This window comes from Propithecus coquereli, unplaced genomic scaffold (assembly GCF_000956105.1).
Source record: "Propithecus coquereli isolate 6110/MARCELLA unplaced genomic scaffold, Pcoq_1.0 Scaffold189, whole genome shotgun sequence".
Lineage (NCBI taxonomy): Eukaryota > Metazoa > Chordata > Mammalia > Primates > Indriidae > Propithecus > Propithecus coquereli.
Window position 1 is genome coordinate 2025226 of NW_012143745.1, and position 15767 is coordinate 2040992.

At 34.6% G+C, this 15767-nt stretch overlaps 1 pseudogene; it reads left to right on the forward strand.

Annotated features, from left to right (window-relative positions):
* Positions 1 to 7193, forward strand: part of LOC105809079 — a 34855-nt pseudogene extending 27662 nt beyond the window's left edge.
* Positions 7194 to 15767: the final 8574 nt, after the last annotated feature.

The following is a 15767-nucleotide window of genomic DNA, read 5'->3' on the forward strand; positions in this document are numbered from 1 at the left end:
GGGGTTGATTTCTGTTTTTATTGCACTATGATCTGAGAAGATGCATGGTAGAATTTCTATTTTTTAAAATTTTTTGAGGCATTCTTTGTGTCCTAGAACATTGTCAATCTTAGAGAATGTTCCAGGAGTTGCTGAGAAGAACATATATTCTGTGGTTTTTGGGTAGAATGTCCTATAAATGTCAGTCAGGCCCATTTGTTCTAGGGTTCTGTTTAAGTCCATAATTTCTTTGTTAATTTTCTGCTTGGAGGATCTGTCCTGTGCTGCAATGGGGTGTTGAAATCCCCGACTATAATGGTGTTGCTGTTCATCAAATTGTTTAGGTTAAGTAAAGTTTGCTTTATGAATCTGGGTTCACCTAGGTTGGACACATACATATTTAGTATTGTTATGTCTTCTTGTTGAACTGTACCCTTCACCATTATATAGTGGCCCTCTTCGTCTTTCATTACTTTTGTTGATTTAAAAAGTAAGTTATCTGAGATCAAAACTGCTACACCAGCCTTCTTTTGGCTTCCATTTGCTTGAAATATTGATTTCCACCCCTTTACCTTGAGTGTAAATGCATCCTTGCAGGTTAGATGCGTTTCCTGAAGACAGCAGATACCTGGCTTGTATTTTTTAAACCATTCGGCCAGCCTATGTCTCTTGAGAGGTGAGTTCAAGCCATTCACATTTATTGAAAGAACTGATAAGTGGGGTAAATTGTTCAACAAACTGTTCAGTTGCTTTTTGTTGCTTTGTTTTCTCTCTTGAGACATTGTGGATTCTAGCCTTTGATCTTTAGCTTTTGAGTGATTTTACATTCGTGAGTGTTTATTGTGCTGGTCCTTGTGTAATTCAGCTTTGAGTACTTCTTGAAGAGCTGGTCTTGTCTTGCTGAATTCCCACAGACTTTGTTTATCTGAGAATGTCTTCATTTCTCCTTCATATATAAAACTTAGTTTTGCAGGGTACAGAACTCTAGGCTAGGCATTATTCTGTTTCAGAAGAGTGAGAATGGGGCCCCAGGCTCTTCTTGCTTGTAGGATTTCAGTTGAGAAGTCTGAAGTTATAGGCTTTCCTTTGTATGTTACTTGTTTCTTTTGCCTGCCAGCTCATAGAAGGGCCTCTTTAGTCAATATTTTAGTCAATCTGATGACTGCATGACGTCGTGTTTTTCTATTTGCATTAAATCTCCCTGGGGTCCGCTGCGCTTCTTGTATCTGTATATCCAGATTTTTAGCAAGGCCTGGGAAATTCTCCTCTATTAAATCTTCAAATAGGTTATCCAGCCCTTGCGTGGTTTCTTCTTCATTTTCTGGAACACTGATCACACGTAGGTTTGGTTTTTTCACGTAATGCCACATTTCTTGTAAGCTTGTTTCTGTTTTTTTTATTTTTTGCTCAATCTCTGTGAATGACTTATTCATTTGGAAGGAGCTGTCTTCAATCTCTGAGATTCTTTCTTCTGTTTGATCTACCCTGTTCTTGAGGCTTTCCACAGTGTTTTGAAGTTCCCTGAATAAGTCCTTTATTTCCAGGAGTTCAGTTTGATTTTTCTTTAATATTTCAATTTCTTTAGTGAATTTTTCTTCCAAATCCTCGATTTTTTTTTGTGGTTTCCTTGTGATTGTTATCCATTTTTCCTTGCGTATCATTGAGCTTACTTACAATTCATGTTTGGAATTCTTCTTCTGTCATTTTAGTATTCTAGACCTGGTTAGTGTTCATTGCTAGAGAGCTGGTGTTCCTCTTTGGGGGTGTGCTTTCCATTTGATATTTCATACTTCCAGAAATCTTTCGCTGGGTCCTTCCCATCTGAATCCGCTGTTATTTTTGTTTTGTTCTGTCACTAGAGGGAGCCACTAGTATGTTGTACATGGTTCTCTTGATGGGAGGGGTTACTTGGGGAGCTTGTTTTGGTCTCTTGCCAGGGTTTTGATTCCCTGGTGTTGGGTTTCTCTGTTGGTAGCTTACCGGAGACCGAAATGCAATCATCCGGACTACCTGAACGGATCTGGCGAGGAAAGTCACTGGGCTGTCAGCTATTGGTCAGTGCCAAAGCCCTAGGGACTGACACTTGTTACAGAGGGGGAGTGGCTCTTTATGTCTGGCTGCTGCAACCTCAGAGGCCGTGCAAAAGACGCTGGCCAGGGGAAGGGGGTGCCTTCCCAACCTGCTCAACGCCCCAGCACCTTCAACTTCCACATGCGTCTTGCCCTCACAACTGAGGAGGCACTCAGAATTCACCGCTCAAAGAAACAGGCCTGGCTAATTGACTTTAGGTCCTGGAAGAGCAGAGGTCCTTGCAAGGGCTCCGAGGCTGGGGGAAGGGAGCCATTCTGCACCGTACTGCGACCTGCTGTGGGCCCTGAGCTCGTGTTAGCCCACCCCCCAGTGCGCTGGCTCCAGAGGGAGCCGCTCAGGGGCTGGGAGGTACCCGATCAGGGAGTCAGTTGAGTCACCAGGGTGCTCCGCCGTCTCCTTTATGTCTCCCTCCTCCAATCTCACGCCAGTCCCGCAATAGCTCTGGCTTCTACTGGCCCACCCTGAGCAGTCCCAATCGCCAGTGGCAGTTTCTAGGTTAGAGTCCTCTACTCAGTAATCACATCCCCGTCAGGACCCACTGGGTGCCAGAGACCAGCTTCCTGACTCCTAACTGCCTCTGGAGGTAGCTCCTCCCCTGTCCGGTGCAGTCCTGACAGGGAGCTCTGGGGAGTTCAAGTTCCTTCCAGCTCGTGTCCCCTCTCCGCTGAGCCCCACGTTTCCTGACACAATTCTACATCCACTTCACACAAGCCGATTCTCGGTGGGCTTGTAAGTCAGTGGGGAAGCTAGACTGTCTCGTGAGGGACTTATCCTGGTGCACTTACTGGCCAGGCTGGCGCCGCCGTCTCACACTCCACTCTCTATTGTCTGTCCGCGTTTTCCAAGTTTTGCGTTCCAATCTCCCATTCAGCTTATTCTTTTTCCCGATTTGTGTATCCCGTGCTGAATCTCCACCGATTCACCTCGCTGTTTTTGCAGGAGAGCGATCCGATCATGTGTAGCAGACCGAGATCTATGTCTCTTTCTCTGGAAGCAGGGATCCGGGAGGTTACCTTAACTCTGCCATTTTTCTCCAGTCTATGGTAGATCATTTTAAAATGTATGCCCTTGATATTGGTATGAATACCAAAATTATGATGAATATATTTTGTTTTTTATTGTAAATGGGACAAAATCTTTCCAATGGAATTAATAGGATGAGTCAAAACTTTTCAAAGAATTTTATTAGACAGTGTCAAATTTTCATTCAAAATTGTGAAGTCAATTCAGTCCAGCATTATTTGACATTTCATGTAACAGAATTTAAATGAGAGTAAGCAGATATTTGAACACTTTAACTGGTTGACATTAAAGATATTATAATCTTAAAGAAATGTTAAAAAAGGAAATAAAAGATTTTGTGAAAAGTAAATGAATAATCAAAACAGGCTAATGTGTAAGAAAACAAACAAATAAATGAGGCTTGCTAAATTAAACAGCTCTGCACAGCCAACGAAATAATCAACAGGGCAAACAGACAACCTACAGAATGGGAGAAAATATTCGCAAGCTATACAATGGATAAAGGAGTAATAATGAGAATCTATAAAGAATTCAAGCAAATCAGCAAGGAAAAAATCAAACAACTCAATTAAAAATAAGTGGGCATAAGACATGAACATGAATAAAAGCTTCTCAAAGGAAGATAGACAAATGGCCAATAAACATATGAAAAAATGCTCAAAGTCAATAATCATCAGGGAAATGAGTTTTTCTTGCTGATTTTAATTTAATCAAGTCCCATTTATTTACTTTTGCTGTTGCTGTGATGGCCATTGCAGTCTGAAAATGATATGATCTTATGTCTAGAAAACTCCATATATTCCACCATAAATAAATAAATTTAGCAAAGTTGCAGGTTACAAAATCAATGTACACAAGTCAGTAGCATTCCTTTATACCAATAACAGTCAAGCTGAGAGCCAAATCAAAGACTCAATACCATTCACAATTACTACAAAGAAAATAAAATACCTAGGAACATACATAACCAAGGAGGTGAAAGATCGTTACAAAGAGAACTAGGAAATACTGAGGAAAGAAATCTCAGATGATACAAACAAGTGAAAAACCTATCATGCTCATGGATTTGTAGAATCAACATTGTTAAAATGTCCATACTACCCAAAGTTATTTACAGACTCAATGCAATCCCCATAAAAATACCAATAACATGTTTAATAGATCTAGAAAAAAATAATTCTATGCTTCATTTGGAACTAGAAAAGAGCCCGAGTATGAAAAGCGATCTTAAGCAAAATGAAAAAATCAGGAGGCATCATGTTACCAGGCTTCAAACTGTACTACAAGGTTATAGTAGCCAAAACAGCATGGTGTTGACCCTAAAACAGAGACATAGATCAATGGATTAGAAGAGAGAGCCCAAACATAAAACCATCCACATACAGCCAACTGATCTCTGACAAAGCAGACAAAAATGTATACTGGGAAAAAGAATCCCCATTCAATAAATGGTGCTGGGAAGATTGGATAGCGACATGCATAGGAATGAAACGGGATCTGTATCTCTCACCACTCACAAAAATTAATTGACGATGGATTAAAGGACTTAGATGTTAGGTATGAAGCCATAAGAATTCTAGAAGAAAATGTTGGAAAAGCTTTTCTAGATATGAACCTAGGCAAAGAATTTATCAAGAAGACTCCAATGGTCCTTTTATTTTAAATTTTCATTACTTTATCCTTCTTGGCAATCTCATCTATTCTCCTTGGCTTTAAGTGTCGTTTGTGCACTTCCCAAATATCTCTCAGTCAAAATCTTTCTTCTGTTCATCAAACTGTTCTCGGGCTATCTAGGAATATCACCAACACTTTAAATCAAGTGAACTTCACAATGAACTCATCGTAGCTTCCCCTGACACAATGCTCTAGCCTGATCTCCTCCTAAGAATAATATCACAGCTTCAAATCTAGTGGCTCAGAATTTTTTTTGAGTCTTCTCATTTCCTCACCAACCTAATGAATCAATCGTTACTTCTACAGATTCCATTCCTAAAATCTCTTGTAAAGTTTCCTATTAACTGTATTTCCACTATTATTACAACCAAATGTATTTCTTTTCCTGTTTGGCCCCACTTCTGTCTTTCCTCATGCTACAGATAGAGAAATCTACAGCCAGATGCCAATCCTAATATTATTCTGCATAAAACCCTGAAATTACCACCAAATAACATTATAATAGTATCTCCCAAATATTTTTTTTATTTTGTATTGTCAAAAGTAACATACAGAGATAAAAGAATATAAGTCATTAGTACCTAATGTAATAAATAATTAGAAAATGAGTAACCACCTCATCACTTTCCAAATCAAGATCATAAAATTGTCACAAACACAAATGTATCTGGATTGTTTTTTGGCTGTTTGTTCTGTTTTACCAAACAAAACCCCCTTCCAATTACCTAAAGGTAATTCCAGTTGTCCAAGGTAAGTGCTATCCTGAATTTTGGGATAATATTTATTTGTTTCTTTTATAATATTATGATGAAAATATGCATCTCTAAATAATAAAATCTGGTGTTGCTTAATTAAAAACCTGGCTTCTAACAACCATGGTGAAAAGATTCTTTAAATTCTTTTACCTCCTTAGACATCAGTATCCTTCTCTTTGAAACACAGAAGTTAGACAAAACTAGTGTCTTGTATGTTTAATAAATTTTAAAATAAATCGTAAGCAACCAGTGGTTCGTTGAGCTATGCTGGGGTTTTTATAGATGCTACCCAATATTTTTTCCTAATCAATGATCTCTTCATTCACAGCATACTCAAAACATTTTTTCTTTTTGCAATGAGGTGTTTCTAGGGGAGGCCAGCCTATTTTTCTTCTGGCCTCTCCAGTGACATTAACTTTTCCAGAAGTTCTTACAGTTTTCACACTAAATTATCAGACATAGATTAGTTTTCTCCAAAATCTCTCACTTCTGTAGTTCAACTGACTGAATAAAAAGAGGCCAACCAAGCAGGGAGGCTATTTACTGAATAAATGAATGTCTCCTCACAAAGTAAAATCCTTAGTCTTTCTGTAATATTTTTCACTCAGCCTCGGGAATGATCATAACTTTGACTTCTCACGCCAGTCTTATTATCCCTTTTCATGAATAGATGGGAACGTTTTTCTACCAAGGGACCACTCCATAAATATTACAGTTGTTCCACAACTATTTGCTTTCATAGATCATGAAGGGGACTTTTACTCAAACTTAGGTTTTTGAAATAATAATATATATTATTTTATTATATCTCCCAACAAATGTATCTTCCATCCTTCTAAAACATGTAAAAGCTGTATGTCTGTCATCAGATTGTGCACAAGCAGAGGAAAGGGATATTAAGTGTCAATTATTTTCATTACAGTAGATTCACACTATATGTAGCTTTCTGTCATCTAGTATTTATTGATTATTCACTTGAGTTGTAAACAAATAGATGGCTAATTATTTTGTATGAGGAAGACACAGAATCTATTATTCTTAAAATGTTTACTAATGATGCTTTCTTACCAAGTTTCAAAATAATGATTTTTTAAAATTTTAATCTTTGCCGTATTTGCAACTTTATCATGTTTTAGCATCATTCTTGAAATTCACTTCTTCTTTGGTGAGCTCTTTGACATAAAATTTTCTCATTTTTATTTTTAATTTAATATTTTCATATTTATTACTGTTTCTTCTCCACTTTATAAAAATTTGAGCGTCAAAGAGAGTTAATATATTTACTCTATAATCGATTTTGTCAAATCATTTATTCTTTCTCACTGATTTGTAAGAATACTTTATATATTAAAGTAATGTAGTTGTTAAGTTTCTTAATTGTAAACCATAGCAACCATCTCTTTGTAACTTACATATTGCAAAAATGTCATGGTAAAAAAATCAGGAACAAAGAGATGCTAGGAAGTTAGAAATACAGCCAAAGCCACATCTCAGGAGCTGCTTGATCACAGGTACTTCTAGAACTGCTGCTTCTGCATACTGGATAGCGCAGTTGCCTCTGGAGTAAATGACAAATTGTCTATGTTCTTCTGTGTTCCTTGTTCCAGGTTCAAAATTTCAGATATAAGCAGCCAGCTGACTGACCTATATAGCTACATTCCCAAGTGGTAAACTGAAAAGTTACACAGGGAGCCACTGACTGGACTTACAATGTCTGCAGTGTGAGTTAGGATTCTATACATACATGTGGCTTCATCCCTTACTTCGTTCAGGCCTCCATATAATGCCAGCTTATAAGAGAGATCTTCCCTGTCTACCTTTCATAAAATAACATCCAACTGCATCCTACCTGTCCATTATTCTCTATCCCTTTATCTTGTTTCATTTTTCCGAAGTACTCTTTGCCATTTGCCATATTATATATTTATATAATTAATTTTGTGATTGTTTATAGTTTCTCTTCTACCACCATAAGTATAAAGGCTTCTCCTTCCCACCCCCCACTTTATTTCCAGAAGCTACAAATATGCCTGGCACAGAGTAACCCCACAATAAAAATTTCCTAAATAAATCAATAATGCCAGATTCCCCATACTTACAAAGGATAGCCAAAAGTGAAAAATGTCCAGTACAGATGATTTTACTTCCCAGGATATATATATACAGTTCATCTCCCTCTTCATCATTTTGGATTTCCAACATAAAATTTGTCTTCTCCTTATGAATCTGAAAAATTTCCATTCAGAACTGCTTTTGCTTGTTGTAACACAACTACCCTTATAACCGTGAATAAATTAGGATTTGCTAAAAGTCATAGCAAAAAAATCTCCTAATCCCATTGGCTTAACACAATAGCAGGTTGTCACTTAAATTAAAGTTCCTTGTTGATTAGATGGAAGACTCTTCCATTTATTCAGAAATCCAGGCTTATTTTATCTAAATGTTCTGTCTTCACCTAGTAGCTGAAAGTCTTCTTCCACCAGATTAACAAAGGAAGTTAAAGCATTGAAGAATCTCACAAAAGGCTATTTTTCTTGTTTTATATTTGCTTTTGTTTTCTTTTTAACTCAGTATCGATGATTGCCAAGCCACTAGGGCCAAGATTCTAATCTGGAATTTATGTTAGTAAATAGGGTGAAAAAAATTAGGGTTGTTTTTATTTTAATAAGTAATCAAAAACAGTCAATTAAGCTTTTCATTGACTTCAAATGCCATTATCATGTATGAAATTCTTATATGCTATTGAATCTCATTTGATTTTTCTATTTAGTTCATTGTTCTTTCTGTTTCAAGTATTTATATTCAAGTATCCAAGTGACTTTATGGAATTTATGATATAATTTAATAAATGGCTTCCAGAATGTATGGGTAAGGAATTCAGTGGATCCTCTCCTGATCAAAACAACAATTTCATTGGTGAAAATTATTTTAAAAGTGTAAAAAATACAACATTTAAATGCTCTAGAAATTGTCCTAAGGGCATACAACAAATGGAGAATCCTCTGTTTAAGAAAGTCTACTTCATATTGGCAAGAGTCTTTAAAGTCTGTGGCATTTGAGCCACAACCTTGCTACCTACCATACCTATCTTAAGTCACTTTGGGCTGCTACAACAAATTATCATAGACTGAGTGGCTTAACCAACAAACATTTATTTCTCACAGTTCTAGAAGCTGGGAATTCCAAGATCAAGGTGTCAGCATATGTGGTGTATGGTGAGGGCCCAATTCTTGATTTGCAGATGGCTATTTTCTCCTTGTAGTCTCACATGGCAGAGATCAGATAGCAAGAGATGTGTCTCCTCCTTTTTCAATGAGGACTATAATCTCATTCATGAAGGCTTCACTGTCATGCATGACCTAAGTACCTCCCAAAGGCTCCATTTCCAAATGCCATCACATTGGGAATTAGGCTTCAACATATGAATTTAGAGGGAACACAAACTTGTAATTCATAGCATTACCCCTCCCACCCCCACCAGCTTCTTGCTTCAAAAGCTTTATCTAGGGTGCTTTACTCTAGGCAGGTACAGCCAAGTAAAGAAGAATTCCCTCCTATCTTCTAGATCCCAGTCTGGAGCTAAGGTTTCTCTTGGGCGGAGCATGCCACCACTGGTGTTCAGATTGCCTCCCAGCCTGTGTTGGGAGGTAAGCACAGTGTTAAAAGAAAACTAAAATGGAGACCAGGTCTGAAGAATACCAGAGCAAACAAAGCCAGTGACCTCAACCTTCCCTTATTTGCAATTATAAGCAAAAATTAATGTGAGCTATTTCTTGTAAATGCTTATATTAAAGAAAAACAGAATTTAAGCTTAATCAATCAGAACAGCCAACAAACTTAAATAACTAGGGATTTTCCAACAGAATAGACCAAATAAGGCCACTGTATAACTGTAACCAATTAAACATTTTATTTGCTTTACTTCTGTGTTTATGTTAATACTATAAAAGCCTCTCCCTTGCATTACCTCACTGGCCCTCCTGAGCCACTTCTGATTTAGAGCTGCCAGGTTCATGAATCAATAGTTGCTCAAATAAACTCTTTAAAAATTGTTGTGCTTCAGTTAACTTTTTTAACAACAGTCAAAATGACAACCTTCCCCACGTTGCCCCTGTGTACAACAGGATAAGCGTATGAGGGCTCCAATAGCCTATGACCGAATTTGTTCTTAAATTTGAAGTAATTGACATAATTATAAAATAGAGTAATATTTTTAAGTTTGATAAATTTTCCATTTAAAATTTTACTTGTTTTCCTCAGATTTATTTTCATTATAAAGTTTATTCCAAGTATATAATTATGTTGTAATTAGAAATTTTCCTTCTTTATGATTTTTAATTGATTATAAGGTTTTTTGAGAAAATTTATTGAGTTTTGCACCAACGTTTGTGGCTATCTCACTGAGTTTTATTATTTTTTCTCTCTAGTCTTTAGCTTTGTTGTATTTTTGAGTGTTGTGAAATGGCAGCTTAGAATATAGGCTTGCATTGATTTTTTTTAAATACACACACTTAAATGTGTAAATTTCCCTCTAATTATTGTTGTAGTGGCAATGCAAAAGTTTTGAAAGTCACATTTTCATTAACTTTCAGATCAAAACGTTTCTGATATCCATTGTGAATTTTTGTATTTGACCTTTTGTTATTTAAAAGTGTATTGTTTAATTACGAAATATTTCATGATTTTCTTTCAATTAGTACTTTTACCGCTTATATAATTATGTGGGAAACTTAATGTATTTAATGTCCCTCTCCTCACCCCACCTCTCCTCTTTTCTGCTATTGTTTTCATATGTTTTTCTTCTACATTTATTTTGGACTCAGTATGATAATATTATCATTATCATAATCATCATTTATGCTATAAATACTTATTTATATATAATTACATTATTTACCTCATCTGGTACTCTCCAGTCTTGAGATTTTTTAATATTATTTTCCTATCACATTTGGTATTATTATTCTTCTTTTAATAAAGAACTTCTGGTTCTGAACTCTCTCAGCTTTTGTTTTTCTAAACAATATATTTAAGTATTTTATATTTATTTTTGAAGAATACTTTATCTGTTAATAGCATTCTGGATTAGCATTTTCTCTTCTTTGAACATTTTAAAGATTTTATTCCATTGCCTTTGGTTTCCAAAATTTCTCATGAAAAATCACTGAACTATTTGTTGCTTTTTTAAAGGTAATGCATTTACCTTTCCGGATTACCGTTATTTTTATTCTGTTTTCCCTTTTTTCCAAATTTTGTTATAATATGCCTAGATATAGAATTCTGTATACTTATTTTCCTTGGGTTTTGCTCAGGCTTTTTAAAAAAAAAATCACAGAGTTCAATATCTTTTGTCAGTTTTGGAAAAATTTAAGCAGTATTTCTTCTAGTGTTTTTTCTAACCTACTGCCATTTTCCTTTCTTCTTAAATTCTAATTATAAGTATATTAGACTTGGACACCATATTAACATGTCCTTGCTTATCATTTCAGTATTTTTATGTTCTTTACTATCACACTTTGGCTTTGATCTAGACACTTTCTATAAAACTACCCTTCGATTTATTAATTTGTGTTCTTCTATTTCTAATCTATTCAATTAATTTCCATTATAGTATTTTCTTTTGTTTTTTAAATTTTTTTTATTTAATCATATTATGGGGGTACAAATGTTTAGGTTACTTATGTTGCTTCTGCCCCACTCGAGTCAGAGCTTCAAGCATGTCCATCCCCCAGACGTTGCACACCGTACTTGTTGGGTGTGAATATACTCATCCGCTCCTCGCCACCTGCATGACACCTGGTGAATGTTATTACTGTATGTGCACACAACTGTTGGTCAGTTAATACCAATTTACTGGTGAGTACATGTGGTGCTTGTTTTTCCATTCTTGGGATACTTCACTTAGTAGAATGGGCTCCAGTTCCATCAGGATAATACAAGAGGTGCTAAATCATCCTTATTTTTTGTGGCTGAGTAGAACTCCATGGTATGCATGCATACACCACATTTTATTAATCCACTCATGTATTTATGGGCACTTGGGTTGTTTCCACATCTTTCCAATTGTGAATTGTGCTGCTATAAACTTTCTAATGCAGATGTCTTTTTTATAGAATGTCTTTTTTTCTCTGGCTAGATGCCCAGTAATGGAATCGCTGAATCAAATGGAAGTTCTACTTGTAGCTCCTCGAGGTATCTCCATGTTACTTTCCACAGAGGTTGTACTAGTTTGCTTTCCCATCAGCAGTGTATGAGTGTTTCTGTCTCTCTGCATTCATGCCAACATTTATTGTCCTGGAACTTTTTGAGAAAAGCTATTCTCACTGGAGTTAAGGGATATCTCATTGTGGTTTTGATGTGCATTCCCCTGATGATTAGAGATGTGGAGCATTTTTTTCATGTTTGTTGGCCATTAGTCTGTCTTCTTTTGAAAAGTTTCTGTTCATGTCCTTTGCCCACTTTTTGATAGGGTTGTTTGATTTTTTCTTGCTGATTTTTCTGAGTTCTATATAGATTCTAGTTATCAGCCCTTTATTGGATATATACCATACAAATATTTTGTCCCATTGGTAGGTTGTCTGCTCTCATGATAGTTTCCTTGGCTGTGCTTTTAATTTGATCAGTTCCCATTTATTGTTTTTGTTATTACTGTGATGGCCTTTGGAGTCTTCTTCATAAATTCTTTGCCTAGGCTAATGTCTATAAAAGTTTTTCCAACATTTCTTCTGTAATTCTTATAGTTTCATGCTTTAGGTTTAAGTCTATTATCCACTGTTAGTTGATTTTTGTGAAAAGTGAGAGGTGCAGATCCTGTTTCAGTCTTCTACATGTGGCTATTCAATTTTCCCAGCACCATTTATTAAATAGGAATTCTTTTCCCCAGCGTATATTTTAGAATTTTTATTAAATATCTTTTGAAAGATTCAAATTTTCTTTTAATTTAATTCATATTTGGTGTAAATATAATTAACATAGCTATTTAAAAAATTCATTCTCATAATAGCAAAATCCAAATCACTTCTGTGTCTCCTTTACTACAGTAAGTTTTTATTTTTTTGTCTGTAATTATTTAGTTTTGCTTTTTAGATGCCTTATGAAGTTTTTTTTAAAAATTGGCTTTCAGCCATCGTACATTACAATTCGTAGAAACCTTAGGCTATGTCTTCTTTCTTCTGTGAGGGTTAAGTTTTCTTCTGTCAGGAATACAGAACACAAGAAGAATATCTCTCCTGTGAAAGTTTAGATTTCATGTTTTTTTTATCATTATTGTTTCAATTTTCCATTACATTTAGTTTGTATTACTTTTGGGGGTCTCAACTGAAAACCTAGGGTGCTTACCACACCACTCCACATTAGAATTAAATTCTACCTTCACATCACCTCACTGAAGAGTATCTGCTAAAATCTGGACTCAGCCCTTTCCCCTCTCTGCTTCTGCTTTGTAGTGTATTATTAGAGTCTTGTTCTGAATGAAATTCAGTAGCAAATAATTTCCTCAAAGAGAGATTACATGTAGTTTTCTTTATGGTTACTTCCATAATTTTCCCTTTTCTTCACACTTTTTCCCCCTTTCCACCTAATTTGACTAATCATATCTTCAGCTTGTTTCCTCAGGTCAGTCAGTGTTATTGCAACATTTGCCAAGACCTATTTCACAGAGTAAGAATTAATAAATGACCTCAAGAAAAGATGCTATGATAAAGGTATTGTTTACCTGTTTGTGATTCTATTCTCTCAGCAATAGCAATCCCTCAAAAGTTTCCACTGTTGGTTTCTCACAAGTCCCTTTAAAAAAATATTTCTCCATGTTATGCGGATATCACAGTTGTTTTCTGCAAGATAGATTCACCCCATATAAGCTTCTCTGTCATGTCCAAGCTAAACTTTTTGTGGCATTCCCATCAGTTAGCCATGTGATCTTTTTTTAAATATATCATAATTATTTAAAATAAGAAAAGTTGAAATATGATAGTTTCTGTCATTCCTTTGTTTATAATTTGTACAAAGACTTAATTTTTAAAAGTTTTTACTCTTTTTCATTCAATTTGGGTCACTTTAAAATTCTTTCCCTTATATTTTTATAGATTATCTGTTTTGTTTAGTATCTTTGCATAATGATCTATCGTTATAGCGAGACTATTACTCTTTTCTGATTTTTCTGAATGTATAGCTTTAAAAATACGTCTCGCCTTATGCTCTTACATTTTTCTTTGTTATTAGGTCTGTGAAAGTGGTAGTTATTTGAAATTTTTTTCTGGGCCACAAGTAATTGCTTTTACTTCACTCGGCCAATTTGTGACTATCAGACAACAGAAGAAAAATCCTGTTTGTTAGTAGAATAATTTCCCTGTTTTCACATGAAATAGGTGGCTTATTTAGAAAATTTCAGAACATTTTCTGTTAATCTACTTGATACTATGAGAAGGACAGAGAGAGATGAACAATCATCTGTATCTAATTTTAAAAGTGTTTTTTTTCCAAATGTGCTCTATAAATTTGTTTGAATTTTTACCCTACCTACTGATGGTACACTAGATTGCAAAGATATAGTCTTCTCTATTGGAAGGTGAACTTGTATTCGGAACGGTAAAATTTTTCTAGGTTAACTTATGCCATTGTTGATGGTTAAAATAATATCTAAGCTATTTGCTTACGACTCAATGTGCATTTTTTCTTCCTTCGTGTCAGAGAATTAATACATTCCATATGTCTATTTCTCTGATAAGGATGCCAAATTAGAAAAAATACATTTTATTTTTACACATACATGTATGGACATACACATGTACAGTCACACATATATATATTAACACATATAGATATATATTTATACATAATTCCTATGCATTTGTATATAAATTTATAAAATATATAACATATTTTTCAAATTTTAATGTATTTATATATTTTTCATTCATGTGTAAATAATTATTATATGCATAGTATGCATAAATATTTTTTCTTTTTCTTTTTTACATCAACTGCTGCTACTTCTAAAAGTTGTTATTATTGATTGTTAAAATAGGTTTACAGTGTTTTTTGTTATGAGTTCTCTTTGTATTATGACTATATTTCCTGCACTTCTCCAAAATGAATAAAAGTTTTGATTCTTTAAAATTATCTCCATTACTTCTTCACCACACCTCACTGTAAACATGGCAGATAAGCCTGATGTGATCTTCTTCAAATCCTTTCGCCCAACATGTTGCAAACTACACTACATTTGGTCCTTATCGTCTCATGTTTATGGGATTCAATGAATCTCTCCCCTAGTTTCAGCACATAAAACATTTTGTTAAGTCAAGAGTTTTCTCTCTTTGAAAAAATGTTAGACTTGCCAGATTTATGTCATAATATAATAATTAAAATTAGCTTAAAATAGAAAATAAATTATAAAAATCATTTTCATTTAGAAGATTTATTTCTAGCACACATCTATTCAAATGCAATAGTTGGAATGTTGAATATAGATTTAAAACTCTGAAAACTGAATATATGAATTCAAAGCAATTTTTATAAAATGTAAAACTCTAGATTTAATTTTGCATAGTTTGTGTTATTTTTAAATTGAAGGTGTAATAATAGGAGTTGAAACCAGGAAACTCATGTTAAATAAAATATAAAGGTGAAACAAAACTGTTGACCCATTTCATTTTCATTTTTTATTTTCATCAGCACTTTTGAATTTAAACATATAAATGAAGGTCTTGAAATTCCAGGGAATTTTGCCAAAAGAGAACTCAGTCTGCAATTTATTGTAATGTTAGATGCCAGCAAATCCATTTATTTAGTTAGCAAACATTGCAATTCTAATGTGAACTCAGGCTATGTTTGAGATTTTAATTAAATGGAAATGTGTTGTTTTAGCTGTGAGAAAGAAAACAACTGGCTATTACATTTTTCAAGCTAGAAATGCTAGAAATGCTTTGTTTATTGGGTAAAATTCTATATGCACACAAATGTGCGCACACACAAAGCCTTAAATGCAAACAATTGTGTTCAATCTGTTGAACAGCTAACATATGTACAAACAGAAATTTCTTGATCTTTAAAACTTGGGAAATAGTGCTTATGCTTTTCAATGGACAGGATTTAAACTTTCATTTGACAATTCTTAGGTTAGTAGGTGCTTTTCTGATTTCCAGGTTACCTAAACAAGAATATTACATCTTAGATCTGAAAAATAATAGAGGTCCCATGATACTTCATACTATAGTTTTTATTTAAGACTTAAACTCTGAATCA